General features: G+C 41.0%; 1 protein-coding gene across 16 annotated transcripts in view; it reads right to left on the bottom strand.

Moving 5' to 3' along the window:
- Positions 1 to 9,680, bottom strand: part of SYNE1 (spectrin repeat containing nuclear envelope protein 1) — a 311,090-nt gene extending 301,410 nt beyond the window's left edge. For 9 of the 16 annotated variants that reach the window (XM_054822889.1, XM_054822893.1, XM_054822884.1 and 6 more), the window contains exon 1: positions 8,594 to 9,679. The gene's annotated coding sequence lies outside the window, so the exon portion shown is untranslated. Of the gene's footprint in view, positions 1 to 8,593 lie in introns of all 16 variants that reach the window. The other 7 variants (XM_054822881.1, XM_054822888.1, XM_054822885.1 and 4 more) reach the window with 3 other exon arrangements.
- Positions 9,681 to 24,531: the final 14,851 nt, after the last annotated feature.

The following is a 24,531-nucleotide window of genomic DNA, read 5'->3' as shown; positions in this document are numbered from 1 at the left end:
ATAGTAACTCATTGATCAGGATAATCCCTAACTCCACTGGATTACGTGCTCCAATCTGAAATACGGAGATTCACATACTTTTTTATTAAATGAAATTGTATTCATTTTTCTAGTGTGTGATGATGTTGTATTTTGGGTCATTTTAACATCAAAAGCTGTGAACTAGAACTGCTATATGAACTCAACACTCTTGCAATAAGAGCTATGTGACTATAAACCTGGTCTAAAAAAAAATCCAATTAGATTCTTCAGATAATGTTATCAATAACTTCTTATCTTCTGAGGAACAAGTACATGTTGTGTATGTATGCACCTGTTTCCCCATTAAGAAAGAATTGAACATATAGACACCAAGAATAATCGTATTCATACTACACACATTGGCCACATCCCAAATTCAAGATGATATGCGGTTGATCAATATCACAAGTGTGAGTGGGTTTATTGGTGTTGTACACTTTCCTCTTTTTCTGGCCCCAAGGTCTTGTCAGAGAATCGAGTCCTCCAACATCAGGCAGACAAGCCTTTAGGCTGCACAGCTTTAGGCACGCTGAACTGTCCCAAAGAAGCTGTCTCAACATGTAAGGGCTGCCAGAGGAAATCACATTTCAACACTTCCCTTTCTGACCCTTCAAACCCTGCCTGACCCAAGGGACTCCCTGCTTTCCCTCTTACTGCTGTTTTTATTGTACGTTTGCTTTGTATTTTGGATACACAAGCGCTGCTCAGATCAGCAGACCCAAGCTGGCTTTAAATGAGTGGAAGTGTGGGAAGCACATTTCTGATGGACCAAGGTGCAGAAGGGACTATAAAGTCCATCAGTGTGCCCAGGCTGTGCTTTTGCATGCTGTGGCCAGACTGGTACCAACACCCACCCCGGCCACATTACTGCTATTATTGCACATGTCTACACTGTGCACATGACATCTGGATGCTCATATCCCTGCTCTCTTCCCATGCCTGCCTGGTGTCTCCTTCAGGTGCCTCCTCCCTTCTCTCCCCACTCCTTCCTTCCAGGCTTTGCCCCACACCCTTCTCAGGGTGCACGGCGACTGCGCGTGTCAGTCACCATTTCCCAAACATGGAAAGGAGCCCTGGCAGCTGGGGGGCCTCACCCTTCTGACAGCTTGGCAGGAGAAGGTGCCACCATCACACCTCTTGGCTGAAGCACCAGCTGGGGCTGATGTTCCCCTGGTGTTGCTGAATCACCGCGTAGAGCATCCACAACCAGAGCTCTCTTCCACAGCTGACACCAAACAGCACTTGAGGTGGTGGACAGGGAGGAGGGGGAGGTTTTCTGACATATGTCAGCTTGGTGACCTTCACTTCCTTTGCAATTTCTAAATGAAACATCAGTTTGCCTAACGCCATTCAAACCAGAAATATTTGTAACAAAGTGAGTTAAATGAAGCCTGGTTTCTGCGGCAGCGGCACTGCTAACATTTTAAGCAGTAATGTAAGTAAGTGAGGTACAGTAACTTTTAATAGCAAGCTGCTAGACTAATAGTTGGGCAGAGATAAGGGGTATTAAAAATGCCTCGTCTGACTGGTTTTTGGCTAACGGCAGTAACAATATCAGAATACCAGCCCACTCGCACCGTGACAGAGCTGGTGTAAATCAGCTGTACATGAGCAGATTTAGAGGAGCTGTGGAAGATGCTGATCCAACTCCAAGTTAAAAGTGTCTGGGAAATTGTAATGAAGATATATATTCAATCTACTCATGCAGCAGGCTGAGTCACTGCGCAGCGGTAAATGGCAGACTTGCAATTAATAATTTATCTAGCTGATATTAAATTATATGCTGCATAAGAAGAATCTGTGGTTCTAAATATGGCTCCTCATTCAAAAGCTCCTTTGCAAGCAGGGGGAATTAACTCATTTAAAGAAGACACTAAGTTACTACAGGTGGGAAGCAAAGATTCTCATGTGCACAGTCACCTCCACAGGCAGAAAACCACAGCTCGGAGCACAGCAAAGACATCAGCGAAATAGATGAAACGAAGCTTCACGCATCCTTCTCACCTTGTATTCAGCCAACATTTAAAGCTCCATAGAACAAGAAAACCTACATACACAGTCAGCTTTTGGATGTAAGGCAGAGGGGAATTTTTTCCTGACCTACAAATAGTTAAAACCTGCAACAAAGGATCTTTTTTTCCTACAGAAAGATTATATTTTTCAAATTTGTAAAGATTAAAATCTTAATTAAATATTCTCATAACTGTTACACAAAATCATTTGTAATAAATGGAATGACTTTTTTATTTCAGTGCCAGACACAAAGATGTATCTTCAGATGGATATGTTTTGAAAATGCACAGATTTTAAGAAAATTACATGGCTTAAATCTCATAAGTCTTAGCCTGAAATAAACCTGAAGGACTATATGAGCTACTCCCTGCTTTAGCATTCAACAAGTGATTATTCATTGTTATTAATTATTAATTTTTTGGTCTAAACATACAGGGAATGAATACACAAGAGTGAAATGGAATGATTTTGCATATAAATGAGATAATTTTTTTATGACATTTGCCATTTATCTGGATTTAATGGATAAAGTTACACTGACACCATTTTCCTATATTAATATCCTAGTACTCTCTTTTTAGATGAAAAGAAGAAACGTGAACTTCTCTCATATAAAAACCATTAGGCTTAGCAGTCTGCTATAATAAAATGTAGTTTACAATTCTCTGTACTGTACTGTTTCTCTCTTCAAATGCCAGAAAAGTAGGATGTCTCTTCTACGGAAGAGATAAGAAAAACACTAGATCTGTCATGGGTTAATTTTTCTGGGTCCTCAGTGTAATTCTCATTTATTCATTGTGCTTGGGAGTGCATTGAATTATCTGCAATTAAAAAAAGAGAATATATTTTCCTTTTATTGGTAAAGTTAGAGTACCATTGGCAAGACCAGGTTATATTTTATCTTTTAATTCTTAAAGTTTATAAAACATATTAAAGGAAAACAGACAGGCCTGTCAGCAGGGTGGTGCCAGAAAACAAGGAACATCTGCTAGGTGCAGACAATGTATGAGATGTGCAACAATGGCTGAAAAGAAACCTGACCAAAAAAAAGGGTAAAAAATTCTCTGACTGTCCTTCATATTGGCACAAATTGCAGATTTCCACTGCACCGGGTTGATGCCACATATAGCAGTCTGGGGAAGATTGCTACTGATGTGAAAGCACAGTTGTGCCTGAAAACAGAGTTTTAGACTTCTATAATCTCCAATTATAGCAGCAATGGATAAAGAAACTCCAGACAAAGAAGGATAAACACAGATAAATAAGTAAAGATATTGATGAGAGCAAGAAATACTCAGGTAGCAAACAGTGAAAGGACTGTTTCTAATCTGGGATGTATCAAAAAGAGATATTTGAGAGGACAAAAGGCAGAATAATAAATTCAAGGAAATCCTGCAGCTAGAAGTCATTTTCGAATGTTAGATAGATATAAGAAATACAGTGGAATAACTAAAATAACTAAAGCACATGAACTGAACAAAATCTCAGGAATGATGGAAATAAGGTCAAGTGCTGGAGCAGCGTCATACGTTAACAAAGAGGCAGACTTCCCTGGTAAGAAACAGTGGTACAGAACTGATCAAATCAGAAAGCATTTCCAAGAAAGGATTTCCAAGCATGGTGTATTGATGTAGTGCTAGATGTCCACTTTGATCCACAAGTTCTGTTTCTGAACCATAAGAGGTCTTGGAAATGCTGCCAGCGTGACAGACACTGCTGGAATGGATACGATTCTATGAGACAGCGGTGACCCTCATGACAATCAGGAATAAATGATTCCCATAAAGGTAGGAACCAGAATTTTCTAGAGGTCATAACTGCATTTTTAAACATCAAATAATCACAGAACCAACTATTTTAGGCTGAATTTTAGCTAGTAGTGGGGGAAAAAAAGCTAATCATAGAAAATAGCTCTAAGGAAGTGATTGATGTAGTCCAAACTATTAGAAGAATAACCCAAAGCATGTAAGCAGGTCAGGAGCTGCTCTAAAGAGACAGTGCTTAAAAGAGAAATAAAAGGGATATCGGTTACAGAAGTCAACTAGACTGAAGAGCACAGTGTCTCCCCTGTGAAGCAGGCTGGGGATTTATTTAAGTCAAGGTCCAGTAACTGTACACTTATGCAGGGCAGAATAAAACTGCTCCAGACATAACTGGAAAAGCCATCACTCAGAAATAAGTAGGCAGAAATAAAGGATGAGAAGTGAAGAGCTCTGCCATAGTGTGTGCTGTCTACGGGGATGAAGAGAGACTTGCTGAAAGACCAGCTGAGTTAGAATAAGGAAGAAAAGCAAATGTCTTTTAGCTAGATAAATAAAAAGAAAGTAGAAAATAAAATCAAGTGAAGATTAATTGCTTCAGTTAGTATTGTACTGATTTTCCCACTGAAGACAATTCTGATAGACAAAGTCACAACAGAAATGGAAACAGCACCATCTGAAATAGAATTAAAGTTAAAAGTGGGAAAACTTGATAAAATTCATCCCACAATGCTGAAAACTTGGATCTGATGAATTGAGAATCCATTTGTAAACTTATTTTAATAAATCTGTCAAGCTGCAGGTAACGCCTACTGGATATATTCAAATTAGGAGCTAGGATGAAGAAGTGGTGTAGAGTGGTCTTAAGAATGATTCTTATACCATCTTCAAAGAAAATGTTGTATCTCCTTACTGGTCTTCCAAAATCTACACCAACAGAAAAGCCTTGTAATTGTAATTGTTACAAGAGGGTTCAATTGCAAATCTGTGGTTGTTCGCTTAAGCACAATGTAGCGCAAGTCAGTGCATATTGGAACTTTCCCAAGTCCAATGGGACATAACTCTGCACTGTATCAGATCATGGAAAAATGCAATTTTGGCTCTGAAAGGTGTTTTTGATAGTTGAATCCCAACACTGTCACTCTGTGCTTCCTTTCTCTACTGCATGGATTGCTTCTGAAGAGAAAAGGTGGAAGAAGAGACAGACTATGACCTTTGACAAAGAACACATGGAAACAGGAACACTGAAACAAGATGTTCTCACTGACCATCCAACCCCAAACTGACTTCATGCGCAGTAGTTACCTCCAGGTATTGAAATTTGTTTTTCTTGGGGAGTGGGGGCAGGGGGGAGAGAGAGAAGTTTGGATCCCTTCAGCTTCAGATTGTTTTGGTTCCTCTAGTTGTGCTTCAGCATTGTTTGGAGCTGAACAGACGTTCTTCATTTTGCAGAAAGTTGAGGGTCTGCAACTGCAGTTAATAATTTAGAAGATTCAAGGTAATTTGCACATCTGACATTTAAATCTGTGGCAAATATGGCACACAATTTCTCTATGCTTTACCTATATCTATATTCCAGCATTTAAAAATTATTTGTAGGACCCGAGTCATGCACGTGGCTACGTATGTATTTACATTTTAGCAATTGAGCATTTTATTTTCTACTTTCTGTTATGTTTTGGGGGTAGATAGACAAAAATCCAGTGGAATGAAACTCTTATTCTTGTCTTGAAAGCTGTAATTCCATTTGAACAGAAAATACAAAGTGTTCTAGGAGGAAATAGAAGGCAGAGACTTGCTATTGTTTAGAAAAATTGGCAGAATATATATTGTTAGATATATTCAAAGGAAGGTCATTCACTATCTTTCTGACATGAAGAGTTCAATACAGTGTATACTACAGTTTAGTAATCCTCCTATTGAAATTCTTTAGGAATATATTATAGTTTATATAGGAGGAGGTTGGGATCAGTAGTTCATTACCTTCTACAAACACAGGATATAATCCTTGCCTCAGAGTTTACTATGTGCGCAAAGACAGGCCAAGATTAAGATCAGAGGTCACAATACACAAGCACATAGGACAGAGTGAAGTTCGGATATAATTTGTAAGCTGGTTAATGGTAGGAGAGCCGTTCTGCTTTTTCTGTTTTAATACTGATATGGCACCAAGGATCTCTGTGGTATAGTACGACCTATAGCAGAAGGCTCAAGGCTCTTACAGAGGTATAGCTGTAGCAGAAAAAAACCCAAAAAAACAAAAAAACAACAAACCAACAGACCAGACCACTAAAATAGAAAACACTGAAGCATCTCAGGAAAGGGTGAGTCAAACCAAGTTTGAGATAAGCAAGTAAACATCAATTCTTTGGTATTTCTGCACATCTCCCAAGCACGAAAGCTTAGCTGAAGTCTAAGTTGTGAGCAAGGGGCAGATACAGCTGCCATATGAATGGAAAAACAGGAACACCTCTGTTTTCCCCATTAAATCTGTGCCTTTGAGTGAAACAAAGGCAAAAGTCCAGTTGCTTGAGAGGTACATCGCTGCTGTTATTTCTGTGACCTCTAAGGAGACACAAGAGCTCTAAAGTTTTGTCACTAGCCATGGTAACAAGGAAGAATGGAAATTGTTTATGTTTGATGGATGTACTTTCCCAGTAACTACAGCCACTGCTTGAAAAGAAAAAAGTTGAGCCACAACTGACTTCCTTTAATAAAGCGTGACTGAGATGGGTTAATGTGGTGTCTGTTCAAATGGTGACTGTTTGTGTATGTCTCATGGGGCCTGATCCACAGAAGCCCTATAGATCCACAGCGATCACGCTCACCGTGCTGACCTTGGAAGTTCTCCAGGTATTCATGCTTTGTTCAGTGCCTCACTCGGCAAGATCATCCTCGGGGCCAGACACTCTTACCTTCTGCCCGAGTGCATTTAAATACTAACAGGGTGCTGCTCCTCCTTCACTGTGCACCTCTGCTTTCCCTGACATGGTATCAAAGTGTTACTTTCTTTGAGCAGCGTACTCGCTGGCAGGCTGTGTAACTCAGTGTAGCAGCTCTAGTTAAGTTCACTGCGAGATGTTCCTAAGGTCCCAAAGTACAAAAAAAAATCCTTTGAGGATTCTCATGTTTAATAAGGAGAAAGTAATGCTGCATGAAGGTGTACAGTATGATGAGATTCTTGCGTATGCATTAAATGCAGCAGTCCAAATCACTACTGGCACTTACCACAATTATTTAATTTAAAGTAAAAATAAAATAACATTTTTTAAAAAAAGTCACAAATGTATTTGGGTTCAGCAGTGATTAATACCTGTCTATCGGTATTTTATACTCAGCAACACAGAATTGCCGTTGACATATGTAATCTCTGAAGGCAATATTAAACAAACAAAGATGTTAGGAACAGGAATTAAAATAACAGGAGGGAAGTGGAGATATTACTTTCACTTTCACATCTAGCAGAGTTTGCAAAGTTGAGAATTGAATCACTCCAACATGCAGCACCATACTCATTCTGGAGAGCTCCTTTTTCCAGAGGAAACTTTGGTGCTTTAAGGAATGTCTTAAACATCCCATATGACAATGGATATGGACTCCTATCAGAAAAAAAAAGTGAGTAACTACAAATTTTAACACTGTACCTTATAAACTAGTTTTGTCATGTCATTCAGCACATGAAACTTAGTATAACAAACAAAAAAAGCATTTCTCTTTATCAATTAAAATAACATAGCACCCTGATATTCTATGTCCAGTGGCAATATTTTAACATAGCTCATCAGCATTTATAGCTTCGGATCTGTTTAAGTGTTAAAGTGCACAGAAAAGAATAATGAACAATAAAGAATCATGAGAATAATTATCAGAGATCATAGAAAGCAGACAGTCCATCACTAGTACTACTACAGGAAAGTGTGTGCCTGTTAAAAGTCTTTCAACAGGCTCGGCACTTGAAAAGTGCTGGCAAGCTGCCAGAAACACCACGTACTATTTCCCTACAAGCCACATAGGTATAAATCCCTCACAGTCACGAGCACCGGAGTTTCCCTCAGCGTCACATAGATGATTTACATAAGTAATTCCTTATCAATTTGCAAAATCTGGTATATTATAGCAGATTACTAATAGTCCTTACAAGCACTTTTCCCCAGCATGAATATGGTTGAAAATATGGTTGTCAAAATCCTAGTAACAACCTTGTCTGTTAGTGTTTCAGCAGATCTTACCTCTGGGGAGTTACCACACATACCAGAGAGCATATGGACTGTATGCATCTTTGTTGCAGTGCACTTGTCCTTTTTGCATCATCACTGCATGCAACCCAGCCTAAAACTGGCTTCTTGGGAGTGCATATGAATAGTCACATCTTCCTCGGTTAACTGCGTTTTGGCCTGCAGTGTGTGACTGAGCATAAAACCCGGCTATCTCTGCAACGCACACATGTGCACCTCAGGAGGCGAACCCCAGCCCTCCTCCGGGATTTCCTACCCCCGTGCTCAGAAAGGGCAAAACCTCAAATCCACCGAGGAAAACGGACGAACTCCGCAATCACGGCAGCGAGTTTCGGATTAACCTCAAGATAGGTTGGCGTTGCGGAGAAGGAGGAGGCGCTGGCTGGGGGAGACACCCGGGGGAGGCTGCCCCGTGGGGGTCCCACCTTCCCGGCCGCGGTCCGGCCGGCGACCCGCGGGCTCACCCGAACCCACCGAGGCGGCGGCCCCCGCCGAACGCCCGCAGCCCCGGGGGGCCCCGCGCCCCAGCCCTCGCCCCGGCCCCGCGCCGCCGCCGCGCCCTACCTCCGCGCGCCGCACCGCGCCGCACCGCGCCGTACCGCGCTGCTCCGCACCGCCCCGCGGCTCGGTGCTCCCGGCACGGCTCCCTGGTTACCGAGCACAACACGCCGCCCCGCCCCGCCCCGCCGGCCCGCGGCGAGGAAGCAGGTGCGGGGGTGGCGGGGGTGAGGAGAGGGCGGCGAGCTGGGGTGCGTGTGCGGGTTGTGCGTGTGCCGTGCCGTGCCCTGCCCCTGCGGCGGTTCCCAGGCCGCGGCCGCGCTGTCACTTCTCTCCGCCGGCCGCCGCCGCCTCCTCCGGAGCCCGTCCCCCCCGCCGTGCCCCGGAGCCCGCTGTCCTTGCGCGCATCGCGGGGGGGACCGCACCCCGCCCCGCCGTGACTGCCGCAAGCCCGGGGCCGCTTGTCCGGGGGCGGCTGCTTTGGCCGCTGTGCCCGGGAACCGGGGGATGAAACACCGGCCTCAGGCCCGAGCCTGAACACCCCCGAAGTGCGCTCTAGCGAGTAGCCGAAATACTTCTGAGAATGACTGTATCGAGCTGTCACTGCTAATTACTATTACTAGTCATATTACTATCATTATTGTTGCAAAACATTGCGTTCTGCAGGGCATTACCTTTGGCGTAGGCTCCAGAGCATCATCGTGCATGAGGCAGGGAGCTGCACAAGCAAACTGGGACACCGGCACTTACATAACAGCAGCAGGACAGAAATATTCGAAGGAGCTAGCAAGACGGTCTGCCACTCTTGAGCTCAAACCATGCCAGCCATGCAACAGTGTTTATGCCAACAGTATAAAATAAGATTCTGCCTCTTCAAAAGACAATGCACAAACCCTGAGACTTGGTTATGCTTTTTCCCTCCTTCATTTTTATTGTTACAGCTAAAGCTAGCTTCATGCAGGAGACAGAAGGATATTTTTCTGCTTAAGAGACAGATCATCTCTGGCCTGTATCACTGGGAAAGAAAAGCACTCATATGGAGCTGAAATTGAGAAGTTGGGAGAAACAGTGCCAAGGTACCTCTTAGTTTTCACCTTTTCTGGCAGTGCTGCAGTGATTCTACAACATTACCATGCAGGGTGTTTACTGAGCGGATGGATGAAATCTGAGTTAGGCAGCAGAGATTACTCAGCATCATCCCTTTCTTTAGTGCCAGTCATGTTAACATTGGTGCTACCCTTTTGATATGAACGCTTACACCTGTGGCACCTATCCCGACACAATACACAGTTACGGATCACACACTTGGAGCCAGGATACTGTGTGGAAAAAGCAGACATACCAGGAGCCACAGCTAGGATTCCTGTGAAACTGAGTGTATCTAGGTCACCTCCAGCCATCCACAAAAATTCTCTCTTCCTGACAATGAGTGTAGCCAGGTATATTGAACCTGAAATTTTCCTCCTCTTGAGGGTTGTGGGTTTTTTCTTTTGGTTTGTTTTGGTTTTTGTGTAGGAGGGGAACTGCAAAGCCATTTTCATCCAATGCTTTTTTACCTCTGTTTTTTGTCTTGCTGCTTTGTCTTAACCCATGCTAGTTGCAGCATCAAAGATGGCAAAGGAAGTGGATGCTGACACGCTTCTGAGCTTCCCCTTTCCACGTACATCTTTTTACTGAATAAATTCCTCACTTTGCTCTCTCTTTCAGAAAAATGCCATTTTATTTTATCTTCCTAGGTTAAGAGTATGAGTATTAACATGAGGGAGAACATTTTCACTACAAAGCTTAGACTTCATATAATAATAATACTACTATCATTTGAAGCAATTCAGCAAAGTACTTGCTAGTGTAAGCTTCCTTCATTCTCTAAATTGCAGCACTGTACACTGCACTGTATGTTTTAAATGTCCAGCTAAAATGATCGAGGTATATTCTGCCTATCAGTTTTAGCAGGAAACCCACAGAAACCTTACTGATTTCTGTATAGGTATTTTAATATGCAGAAAAGAAGATGTGGCTTATTTAAATCTCTTCATCTTTGTATACTGCACGAGAATATAATGTCACACCAGCTCATCCTCTTTGTTCTTATACCAAATAATCAACTCCAGCTGTGGACAGAGCTGGAGTCCACCTTGTGTGAAAAATATATTCCAAACTAAGGTGGTAGCAATTGTAAGCTTCACTGCCCATCCCCAGATGTTTTTGTTAGAAAAGAAATTGTCTTCACTATCCTAAGGACAATGCACAACAATTTGTCACCATTACTTTTCTTATTTTGCTTTTAATTGTTAAAAAATTATGAACTGAAACTGTTGCCACTAGGGTGTTTGTAGATAGCCCTTCTGGAAGGAAAGTGGATTATATTTGCTAATATATAGCAGTTCTGGCAAGGGGTAACCCCACTTTCCACGCATGTTCTCTCATCATGACTGGAAATTTTTGGAAAGGAAAAGCTAGAAACATGTGCAGATATTTTTTATTAATTTTAAATTAATGACATCCTTACTCTAAGCATATGCTTGATTCCACTATGATTTTAAACATGCTTAATGTTAACTGGTCATATTAAATGAGAATTATTTACTAGATGTTGACATTGATTAAGGCAAGAAGTAAGTATTACTTTCACTGTAGAGACAAGAAAGAAAAGAAAAATAAGTAGAGTCACATAGGTAATTGGAAGCCTCTTACTGTGTCCAAAGCAAATTATTTAGCATGCAGCACACTTCCAAGAGCACTCAGGTAAGAAGGCCCCAGCTAAGGACAGGTGGCCACCAGATGAACTGCCCTGGTGGATAAGTCCAACCAGGTGCTGAAGGATAGTGTACTCTTCTGAGTACTCTGGCAAACCGTTACAAACTGCAAGGAAGTACAGCCAGTATCACCAACGCTGGCTCTGTGTAATGGATGACACAGCACCGCTGAGGGCTGCCGCTTTTAGCTGAGATGTGAGTGAGGTCTTTGGCACTGAAGAATTCAGGGCGTTCTTCCTCAGAAGAGAAATACTGCCTTTAAAGGAGGTGATGTTTCGGTTTGCCTCACTGGTGTATCACTCTGTGCTCGGTCCAATTGTGGTTGCCAGACTTCAAGAAAGGTCTAAACCAAGTAGGGACAATCCAAAGGACAGCCGTGAGAATGGTGGAAGGTCTAGGAGGCAAGATCCAAAAGAAAAGACTGAAATAACTGCTTAATCTAGAGATTAGAAAGTGATGGGATGTATAAAAGCATTCAAAACCATAGAGCACTACAAAAGGAAAGAAATAATCCCTTCTCAGTGTCCACAGTGCATAGGACAAGTAGTAACGTGCCTACCTTGCAGCAGGTGAGATTGTCATATCAGAACTGAAAATTTTAGGAGGGAATAAAGCTTTGCACCACATCCTGTAAGGAGGAAGTAAAATTTGCATCATGGGAGATTTTAAAGTACAGACTAGACAAGCTTCTTCCTGGAAAGCATTTTTATTTTTCTGATACTTTGCCTGGTGCAGAACAGGATGTCTCTTTAGGTGTCTCGATCTCTTCTGAGTCCATTTGCTGCTACTCTGTGAATATTGACGCTGGTTTGAGCAACAGCGCACACCCTTCTTCCTGCAGGTTTTGCAGCAAGCAGTAGTTGCCACTTCCTTCCTCTCCTAAACTGCCACACAGTATCGATGTGCAAGGTTAAAACATTGCCACACACCTCCTGAGAGATGTGTGCAGTTCTACATCTCCTTTTTGTGTACTGTATCAAGTATACATGTATAAGCTGTATAACTGCATGAATTTCTCTAGATAAAAGTTTTGTATATTGTATGTAAACATATTTGTATGTGTTTATGTTTTATATTTAAATGTAACAAAACTTGGGTGAAGAAACTTTGACAATAAAGATACAATTAAAGGTCAGATAATATATCCCCTCTAATATGAATTATACTGAATTACATGAAGTATAGCAACAGATCATTTAAGTTTCCTGGCAGCACGCTGAAATGAATGAAAGTAATGGGATGAGATTACACAAAAGTGAAGTGGGACTAGAAAAAAAAAAAAAATGAAAAAAAAAATCTGCTAAACTAGTATATAATACTGTGGTACACGATATGTTCTTGTAAGAGGAGTTATCAACCTTCTAACAGCTTAGAGATGCCTAATTAGGATTTAAAGCTCTGTAAATGTACAGAATGAGCTCAGTTTAGCATATGGCAAGAGTCGAGCTAAAACAAATTACATTTATTTCTGATGTTAGTCACCTCATTATTGTCAAGAAACTCGTTATATCTATTTGAAATTTATTGTTGTGCCAATTTTTCCTCATTTATGCTTCATAAATTAAACTAAATTGGAAAACACTTCTAAAAACTCAAACTCCTAAACAGGAATGGAAAGTGGACACCCCAATATTGTTTGAAATAGGACTAAAAGATTATTATTTAAAGTTCATAAGCAAGCAGAAGTACTACCAATCTAAAAATTATATGGATTCTCTTAGGAGTTGCCAAATTCAGTAGTGGAATAGCAGCAATGCTGCCACAGCTCCACATCCCCACATCCAGCCAGTAGCAAGGCTGAGTGTGTACTCCCAGTAGGTGCACATACTCACCATATACATATGCACAGCCATATACACATGGCTGCATGTACAGGGCAACGGGGACCAAGATCACAGCACTCATGCAGACACTAATGATGGGACTGGCCTGACCCTGCTTCCCTCCTGGCTGATCAGGGTGAAAGCCTGTTAGTGGGAAATATATACAAATACATATACATCCAAAAAAGCGTGGATCCCACCACTAGCTGACTTTAAACACTCAACTGGGCCAGTGCCCGGGCCCTGGATCCCAGTTTTCCCAGCTGCCAGCACCCGGGAATGCCAGTTCCCAAGGCCAGAGCCCCGCTCCACCTGCTGCTACAGACCTGCGTACACACACCAACAGACACCCACACATGGGCATGGACACCCACACGGACACCCCACACCCCCCTCAAAGAGATCTCTCCAGCAGCTGACCCCCCAGCTCCGCTCCTCTCCTCTCCTCTCCTCTCCTCTCCTCTCCTCTCCTCTCCTCTCCTCTCCTCTCCTCTCCTCTCCTCTCCTCCTTGCTCCTCACAAAGACACAATCTCCTGCAAAAAGGTCTCTCCTGCAGCTGGTCCAGACCTGTGGCTTTACGGGATCTCAAGTTTCCCCAGAAGCTGGCGTGGACCTCCTGTTCCCTCCAGTAGGTCAACTCTCAGACCCCTGGTCTTTCCAGTATATCGGACACTCCAATACTTGGCTCCTCGGCTTCTTATTCTACTTTATGACTGATGGAGTCTGATGTTTCTTAGTGATTCCACACATTGACAATCACACCCGCGCACACGATGCACGTTCTCCAGCCTCTCCAGGTGCTGGCAGCAGAGATGTGTGGGCCCCTATGACCCCTGGTCCCGCTCCAGTTGCTGTACACACCCGTGCACGCAGAATAGGGACCCTCTCACCCATGAAATGTGAGAATCCAGGGCAGACTGCACTGATCAGGTGCAGGGAATGGCCAGACCAGCGTACTGACCAGCAGCCTGGTTACAGAACATATTTTATCCCCTTTATCCCTTTCTTTTCCCACACTCCTCTGACCCACCCTTGTGCCTCCAGGCTACTGTGTGTTGTGGATGCGAGTCTTTAAACACATAACCTAACATTTTTTAATAATACTTCAACTTAGGAAAAGAAAAAAAAAAATCTGTTTAAAAATTCGGATCGAACGTGATTGACTTGAACCCGTAGTACACAGCAAACGTGATCGGGTACTGCCACCATGTGGACGGTATCAAAAGGTTCTTTCCTTTAGAGCTGCGCTGAAAAGATGCCGCAGGAACAGTCCAAGAAACTCTCAGCTACCAAAACTGAAGTTATTTTGAATGTCCTTACATTCTAATTGAGACAAGATGTCTTTGTCAACTGTACCTTTGAACAGCACTGGGCAGAATTTCAGTTGGCACCAATCCCAAGCAAACATGGACAAATATCTTATCAGGAAAAGTTATAAAAAACTTCATGAATTATCTTCTTGTTATGCAATACTAGGCATTTCTTTACTTGTTCAGAATTACACATGTGAACAGAAAAATAATTTAGCTTAAAATATAAAGAAATTAAAATAATTATCTCTCTGAAATACAATACTACAGTCAAACAGCAATTCCTTGTGATAAAAATTATAAAGACTGAAACCACAGAGTATGTCAATGGTCACAGTAAAATAATGATTTGGAGACTAAAGTAAAAGACATGGTAGGAAGAGAGGTCTCACAGGAATGTTGGGGACATTAGAAGAAGTGGAGGTGTCTTGTAAGGTCTAATCTGAAAGGACATCTAAAGAGATGGAGAACAGGGTGTTTAGTAAGGGGTGAGAAGCTTGGTCTGCCACCTGAGGCAGCTACAGCACCTGACAGGAACAAACCTGATGTTGCCAAGACATGAAAAGGAAGATGAAATCGGTCAGTACCCCTTGGGAAAACATTAGTTTTTAAAGAATTGGTTTTTGAACTTCTTTGCCTCAGTTGTTCCAAGCAGTATATGGGTCTAGTGTGAGGCTTATCTCCCTGATCATACAATATACCTGGAGCAAACCCTGGTCCTATGATTCTACATGACCTGTAATCAACACATTCAGGATACTTATCCATCACTATAATTATCTGACCATCGACTGATTCATAGTGACTATTGTCGGTCCCTGTCATTATGCTTGCTCTTCCAAATCTATATTTTCCTACTTTTATACTGATCAAAAAACTATTTAAAAAATAAATATTTAAAATATTTTAAATATTTTAAATGTCATGGCATGTATCTGAGCCACTCTACACTATGTATGAGTGAAAGAATTTATCTGAAGTCTTTCCTGACCTCATTTTGAATATATCTTAAATTCATTAGGTAAGAGAAGCATCTTGGTATTCATGAGAACTTCCACAGGCAGAAAGCTGTCATCTCTGTGCAATTAATCTTATCAGATATTATTTTCTACCTTTTGATGTTGACAGGTAGCACTGGTTCTTCTGAACAGTGTCAAGATTCTTCCATGAGGCGTCCATGCTTTTCACGGCCATTTTTGTTCAGGAGCGTGAAACTCTATGTCTCATCAAATAACACATAATGAAAAGGAAGCTTCATCTTTTCTATGAAAAGCTGAAGCATAAAGAGATTTCTTTTTCTTTATATTTAAGCTATTGTTTAAAACAATATTACAACTTTTGTAAAAAAAAAAAGCTTATTTAAAAGAAGAGTTTTAAGAAGGAAAAGTATAACAGAATACAGAGACAGAGAAAAATAAGAGTATACAAATCTCACATATATAGAAACAGACAGGAATTAGACTAAGAACAAACATTTTTTGAATTGATAGACCAAATCTAAGAATGAAATTATAAAATTTATAATTGGCCTGTAGAAAGGCCAAGCGATATTGAAAGAATGTCAGCATGCCTACAGAATGTCTGTCTGTGCTTTCCAAACTATATGTTGCCCATCTCTTGGCTTTAACTGTCTCTGCCTGCTGTTTCACAGTGTTGGGCTTTATCCTGAAGGTGGCTGCATTTCATGTGAGTCATTACCAACACTGTTTTCAGCAGAAATCCAAAACATAGCCCCATACTACCTACTATGAAGATTAACTCTATCCCAACCAAAACCAGCACACATTCCTAAAATGCCTGAATATTTTTTCACTGGATGTCTCCTGTGTTCAGCTGTGACTAGAAGTAAATTAGGCAGCTTCAGCCCTTCTGCACTGCAACTTTTATTTCAGCAAAATACTGTGCTAAAATACAACAATACAGAATGTAGTTAAAATTCATCACAATAATTATTCAGTAAATGTGCTCCTCCACTGGGACAGAAAAATCCCAGGGAAACTACTTTCTTGCTACTTTCTCTTTCTGCTTTGGGTGAATGTCTTTTCTAGAGCAAATCATTGCTAAATGATGTGCTTGAGAGGACAAACAAAATTCTGGAAAATGCTTCTCTTGATAAAAATGTCTGCTAACTGTGTCTCTCTGACCTCCAAAGATTTGTAGCTGAAAAAGGAGTTCAGACAGCCCACTGGTGATTTATATCCTTACTGTGTTTTCCTTTAAATTGTCAATAGCACCTTTTCAAAAACTGGTCCTCCATATTATGGGGAGCACTATGCACTTTGATTTTGGTAGTACTGTTTGCAGATACCTGTCAGAGAAAAATTTATGGGATTAAAGCCCAGATGCTTCTAGCTCCTCAGTGCTTATCTCTGGAGATTTCATACATTGTGAATTCTCCAGAGACAGGTTTTGTTTGTTTACACAGGTTTTATAAAAGGAGTTCAGAGCAGGTACAAAATACTACCAGAACAGAATGGCATGATTTTGTGTTCAGATTGCATTGATGGGGATGCCTATACCAGCCATCACTTTGACTAGCACCTCTGACTCTGAAGTGCAGCACCCCAGAAATAAAAGGGCAACCTGCTACAGATATACCTGGACCGCCAATACTCTGCAGAACAGACTTGCTATAGACGCATATCCTCTGGACACAGAAAAGAGTTAGCAATACAGCCAGTAGTAGCTAATACAAGTGGGAGTGTAAGAGTTATGTAAAACTGGATATGTATTTTTCACTGAATTCCTTCTGGTCATTTTGTTTCTGCTCAGACTTTGACAACTCCAGGCCACTCTGTGACTTTCCATTCTTCAATGCTTCAATATTAATAAGCCTCAGGGTTTCAGATATAATGATGAAGAACCAAATCACACTGCTGCATTGTTAATTAATTTTTTTTGGTCTATATTTTGATTCAGGAGCTCCCCCTGTCCAGCTCCGAAGCATTTTTTTTTTTTTTTTTTGCCATTTTCTGGCAAAACATAGGGTTAAGTACAAGGCTCTGCAACTATGCTACACTTAACCACAAACCAGGTAATGTGTCCAGTGGTCCAACAATCTTGAACCCTCTGTAGTCCCACAAATATGTCTGTTGATCTGGCTGAATCTGAACCCTGAGCCCTGAATGTAGGGCAGAGCCTACCAGGTTCTCTGTCCTCCGATCTGTGCCTTACCTTGCAGCTTTAGAGATGAGCCACCTGATAATTTTCAGAGTAGACTAGGGAGGACCCAGAGTTGATCCTCTCTGAATCCTTGGGATTTTTCTGTTTTCTGTTGTCTTCTGATGAAAAGCATATTAAGATGTTTCCCATCCCTCTTCTCTCATCTCAAAATTCCCAGCCCAACTCCAGTCAGCTCAATGCATCTCAAGAAAAATCCAAACAGATTTCTTTGTGTTGCTGAGGGGTAGGAAGGTAAAATCTGCCTGCTTAGTTTATTGACTGCTCTTTGAAAGAAGGCAGCAGTAAGTGATTAATCAGCCAGTCAGAGGGTATTTTCCCTGATATTATCTGAAGATCAGATGTAGGTTGTCATCACCAAACAAGACTCCTTCATTACATATTCATGAGGCCTGGCAACACTCGTTGTTTCAGAGACATGTGACTATCTTTGTCTCTACTATCTTTGCCTTCAAAACTGGAAAGTGGAAGCATTCTTGCTGACATTGATTCCCTTATTACTGCTTCCCCTTGCCATTTTTGACAGTTGTCTAGTTAATGAAATCTGCACAGTACTGCCTTTTTTTTTAATCTCAAGCCATGCCTGTCACGACAGTCTTATTCATGCCTTAGGACTGTTCCCTGATCAGTCCAGAGCTCTTTGGTTAAGATCAGGTGATCTTAATTGAAAGGGTCAGCAGTCATTTCTGGTGTATGCCCTTCAATTCCACATTTTAGTCTTACCGAATGTTGCTTTCTTAGGTTCAACTGGCCCAGGTCAAGTATTGCTGACTGCTTTACTTTTGTAAGCTATAAGCTTCGCTTTTGTAAGTTGTCTGTTCCCTTACATTTTCATCATCCCTCATAATTTTATTTCCTAATCTTTTTAATTGTTCAGATCATCATTATAAGTCAATGTAATTCAATTTACTGATGCAGATTTCTATATGCTAAAAATCTGATTCAGAAGTCTGATATCTTAGAAGTGCTCATCCCCCAAGTCTTCTCCAGAATGAATCTGGAGTTCTACTGAAAGTTTAATCAGTGTAAAACTGAAAGCATGCATGAAAGTGTACATGAAACCAGTATCAAGCTCCTTGTACTTACCAGTAAATGATTTTCTACATCTGGAGTTTCTGCAGTCACTCTGTGCCTGGATGCCTGTGTCCACAACTCCTATCCCTTACAGCTCAAGATTTATTAAGCTTACTCTCCATAATAGCAAGCCGTCTGAGAGCAGTAAAAATTAATGACCTGCAATAGAAAACGGTTAAATTAATTATTCACCAGTTTCCAAAGGACTGTAATTGCATTTCCATTCTCTGTGGAGCTCTCCGATTAGCTTGCTGAGGGACTGGGGTGCTCAGCGGCGTGGAGGTTACAAGTACAGAGGTTTGTATGGGTGCTCAGGGGAGAGGGAGTAGCAGGGACTGTCAGGGGTGCCTAGGGTGGCTATATGGGTGAGGGTGAGGGCAAAACTTTGGACATTTTGTGGCTCTGAAGAGTGCTGGGATGTCTAGTTTTGCTGCAATAAGAAGGAAGGGATATGTGGAAGGAATGACTACTGCAGTCTTTCATCAGAGCAAAATTTCTGTAGTTAGTTTGGGAGAGAAATTCTCTGGGACCCATGGGTATGCTGAGGGAAATAAAGCTTCCCTGACAAGGCACTTTTATCTTTTTCCCACTAAAAACTGATCAAGTACCCGCTTTTGCTTTTGGCTACTTCTCTGCTTAAGCTGAGGTGAGACAGACAAACAGCTTGCTGCCAGCATCTTGCCTTCCCAGCGGTCGGTGATGGGCCTGCTCCAATGCACCGCAGCTTGACGTGCAAGACGAGGATGACAGACCTGCTAAATATGCACCTTGGAAATGCCTCTAAACTTGAATACTGCGCTCAGGGAAAGGGCAAAGAAAATCATCAAAACAAAAGATATCGATGACTGGAGACCTGGAATTTTGCTTCTCAATGCGATGTTTCCCTGCAGGAAACAATCATTTGCACAATAGAGGAGAGATGTGAATCGCCTAGTCTCTTCGTAATTTGTTTATACAAAACTTAAGTACTTCAGAGTTGTGATTGCCATATGGGATGCCTTGGGGAAACTTTAATAAGAATAATAAATAATAACAAAACCAAGCAGGCTAAGTTGGCATACAGGACATTGCCCATGGACTTTACAGGCCTCAAAACCTTTACTTACAGTTTTATGAGGTATTGTGGCACTCTGTACTTTTCTGGGTGATTAATCTTGGCTTTATATACTTAAGAACATTTTGACATCACGTACGTTCTAATTTTCCTTGGGCAAATCAAAAGTACTGTAAAAGAGAAATACAAGTCCAGCTAATTTCCTCATAATTTGCATTCCAAGCTTGGAATTATAGGAATACATGGATACTCCGTCACTATGGTGTGATCCTGTCAATCAGAGGAAGAGAAGATTAAACATTCATGACTACAGAAAGGCAATTTCCTTCAATTGTTCACCATGCCTCCACTCTTAATCTTCCCTCTTGGATTTCCTCTTGCTCTAAACTTAAGAAAAGGTTTTGTTTTTCTAGAACTTTTTTTATGGTACTAGTAAACTAATGAAGGGGGCCATAATGATCAAATATTTGTTGTTGGTTTACTTCACATTACTCATTTACCTGTACTGTCACTCAGAAAGAAGATCTTTACTATCATAAGCCATTTGCCTAGAAAAACATATGGACAGGAAAGATTTTGTTCTTATCCTTCTCGTCTCATTTTTGGAAGATATTTCAGATATACAGGAGCTATAAATACCCTCCACATGCTCATCTGTTCATGCTGCACCTACTGTGGTATCTCAGTATCTGTAGGTATATTTTCATTAGCAGCAACGTGTTTGGATGAGGCTCTTATCTAACACATGTAATGAAATGACAGCAGGGAACCGTTTCTGCTAAAATGAATATAAACATGGGTCCCAGAAACATACCTCCAATCCAGTATGCTACGTTTCTTGGTATTCCTGTGTGACAAAATAAAGACCATGTCAATGGTAAGTCCTAGTTTATGTCTCAGCAAAAGGATTACAGTTAACAGGCTCTGCCCACCCAGGGACAGCAACACTGCAGAAGTACTGAATGTCCACACAGATCCACTGGTGTACAAATCCACATGCAAATAGTAGAACGCAGGAATATTTTTTCCTGTTTTAAGGCAATGCTGCCTGTTGTGTCAAGTCCATTAAATTCTGTGTGACAACTTGGGACAAATACAATTCTGCTCCTCAACAGTTCATGCACTATAAAGGTAAATGAGACAACTGCTGCTCACACCAGCAAACTGATGTCTGTGAGAGAGAAGTGTCTCTCAGTGCGAACAAATACAGATATAACTGTGAATACTATTTATCAATGAAATTAAAAATTTCAGACTACCCTAGGGACTGGGAAAAATGGATGCCATTTCATTCCATCTTTTTAACAGCAGGTATGCCAGAATGCAACAGCAAGAGATGATTTTTTTATCCAATGCTGGTAGCTGGATGCAAAATTTATAGCTCAACTGTAAAACTCTATCAGTTACTACAAAAGTGTTAAAATATGATTTTGTTGTCACACTGAGTTGCATTTGGGTGTTTTTTCTTTCTCTCCCCTTACTTGGTCCCTTTCTTAATGGGCAGTAGAAAGAATAGGATGGTAATCTGAATTAAGGCAATGAGTCTGCTAAATGCCATGCTTCAGCACTGCAGCTCTCAGAAGGTTCAGGGGTGCAGACTCTGAGGTCTATTGCTCTGTCCTTTTACCTCCAGCATCATAGCTAAAGACAAGGAAATGTTGTACCCTGAGGACATAATGGCAAATCTCTTTCTTAGTTTGTCAGTTTGTGCAAAATTGGCAAATTTGACTGTTGGATAAAAAGTTTTCCACACTTTAGAAAGCATATTGGTGGATTTCATTTTCATCTGATGAATGGGAAGTGGTTCACAGGATGCATTTATAGGAGAACAGAGAACCAAGAGGGATTTTTTGGCTTGCTGACTCCAGTTCTCTGCCCCTATGAGTGATCATGTCATATAATCCTCTTCAGTAATTTATCAAACTTCAACTTGAAGGTTGAAGCTAGGTGGGTTTATGCCTCCATTTTACCTAATTACTTCCTTGTAAACAAAGAAACCTCAGATAATGACAATATCTTGTGGGGGTTTTTTTGTTTGTTTGTTTGTTGGGGGTTTTTTTCTGTTCTGGGATGGTTAATCACAATTTAGTCTCCTAATAAGATAAAAGATTGAGTTTGGGGTTTGTCAAGTTAGAGTCCAAACTGGTAGCTCCACGTGGGCCACCACAAAATAATATGCAAGCTGTTAGATATGAAAAAGTGAGAGAGGAAGTTCCTGACTTTCTGTTAGCCCCAAACAACTCATCTTTGCCCTCTCCCTCTTTCACCTCCTTGCGTCCCCAAGGGTGACCCCCCATTAACCTGGTGCACAGCTGGACCCACACAAGCCCCATACTGCCAGCTCTCAGTACCATACTCCCTAGCTATTACTTGGCTGTGGGAGCACAGTGCAAGGATGCTAAAAGTGGCTTTTGCCCACATGACTTACCACTGTTGCTTCCAGCAGGACCCGCTGTCCCTTTTAACATTAAGTGTTTGAGTTATATAAACCTGGGTCAAACAAAAATTTTTTCTCTCTGGTCTAAAGTTTAACCAGTGCTGAAATGCATTAATATAAAATATATATTGCTGTGTATCCTTTTTTAATTCCCTCACCCTCACTTTCCCACACACATGTAAATATGCAGTCTTCAATATCACAAATATCATGGAAAAGATCAATAAACTGAAAGTGTCTGGCTGGCTGAAGGGGAGGGCTCTCCTCTGCCTCTTTCTGTGTGTCTCAGCCACCTTTCACTAGAAGATATAAGGCTTCCATGTTAGGGAAAAATATGGTTTCAGAGTTTTGAGCTGAATATTGGCTCTAAAAATTTGGTATATGTTCGAGTAAACACAAAGTATTCACATTCTGCACTGTGACATTATCTTCCCAATCATGTAATGGTACATAATCAGCAATGAGGGACCTTCTTTTTATGTTGTGTCCTTAGGATTTCACACCTCCCAAAAATATTGAATGTCTGACATTCTCATGCATTTCCTACTCACAATTCTTTTTCTGAAAAATCTGGAGAAAAATTAGTAACATCTAATGCACTCCTGGAAACCAAGGTGTTTTCTGAGATGACAACGTTACTGCAGGCATATTTCTCTTCATTCAGAGCAGGCGTACCGTATCAAAAGGTGTATTCTGATAGAGCCAGCACGTGGAAGTAGGTTATTTAACTGTTCAGGTAAACTGAAGAAAATTGCTGTTTGATCTTGAAGAGGATTGAAGTGAGTCATTAAAGGCAGTAAATTCAAGCTGTAGTTTCTCTATCTTTTGTCACATTATGAGCAGCCTTTAAAATGGATAGTTTGATGGGAGACAGGAACATTTTTCTTCACTGGTCAAAGAACAAAAATTCCTGAGGTTTTCTTCATGCATCCGGAGAACTGTAAAACTAACCAAGGACAAATATGAGGCTGCTGAAATATGAAACAATTAAAGGAAATCCCAGCCTAAATCATAATCTCCAGATGGAAAGTGTAAAAAAAAAAAAGAAAAAGTTTCAGTGGATGCTCATTCTACTCTTTTTTCACTCTTTTTCAGTGAACTCTGCTTACATTTGAAATAAAAGATTTTGTGGGTTCATGTAGGAGAATTCAGCATATATATCTACGTTTCCTCAAGGAGTACAAGTAACAGTAAGCAATGGAGAAACTGAAAAGTAGCTTTCAGCAAGTTGCTTTAAAATTCTGACACTGTGTTCCTTTTTTGCTTCTGGTGACAGTGGTATGACCCTTCTCTCTGTCAGCGTTTGACAGTAGCTAAGCTCAATTTATAGGGCTTACTGATCATATTCAAACATCATCACTGTGAGCCCTGGCCAGCTGAAAAAATGGTTTCAACTAAATCAATCTCTATGCACCCTGTAAAGTGTGTCTCCACTGTGTTTTGTTAAACAGAAAACATCTAGCCCATCAGGGGTTTCCCGGAGGGCAAAGAAAAAGAGAAGAATCATAATGTATCAATGAGAAAACCATAAATACCTCAGAGAAAGGAACTGCTGCCCCCAGAGCAGGCTGGCAATGGTGCCAGGCCCTCCTCCCTGCAGCTGCACATGGCCAAGGAAGCAGGTGACTCTTCTTCGCCTGCTGGCACTACCTTGTGTACCTACGGTTTGGTTGCCCGTGATTTTTCTATGACGTGATGATACCCACCACATTTATTTCCCCTGAAATTTCTTCTCTTTCTTCAGGGATTAGGGCTTGTGCTGCTATAAATTAAAAGCACCTCCCCTCATTTAATCAATACATTCAAAACTTTTAAGGACAGAATTCATCTCCTCTATTCAAGGGGTAAAAGACTGTTCATTTCATTGGAATTGAACTCACTCACATGAGCAATGTATTTGACAGCTCGTCCTCTACATACCTCTGTGTCCCATACCTCTGTGTCCCATCAGTCAGACGTGACAGTGTGGTATACTTGCCATTATAATGAATGGTGATGAGTATTTTTATCCATGAGGGTACCTTGAGTTATATGGATTTTATTTTCAGGAAAAGATACTCCTCAATAGAGAAAAATGAAAGAACTGATGGGGTTACCGAGAAAATAAATTCTTGCAATGGTCAGAAGTAAAATGAACAGAAACAAAATTAATCTAATATTTGAAATAAAAAAATAAGACAGGGTTTATGATGTATCAATCTGCTTTAGCTTTTTGGTTTTAATTATGACATCTCAGGATTTGATACACTGTACTTATTTTAGATAAGTTTTGTTGCACAAACTTGCAATTCTTTCTTTTTCTTACAAGAGTAAATAATGGAAAGAGGACATGATACTGATCTGAGACTTTCCTGCTTAGCAAGTCACTA

Source organism: Grus americana, chromosome 3, assembly GCF_028858705.1.
Source record: "Grus americana isolate bGruAme1 chromosome 3, bGruAme1.mat, whole genome shotgun sequence".
Classification (NCBI taxonomy): domain Eukaryota; kingdom Metazoa; phylum Chordata; class Aves; order Gruiformes; family Gruidae; genus Grus; species Grus americana.
Note: the sequence above shows the minus strand (reverse complement) of the source record. Positions and strands in the feature narration are given on the sequence as shown.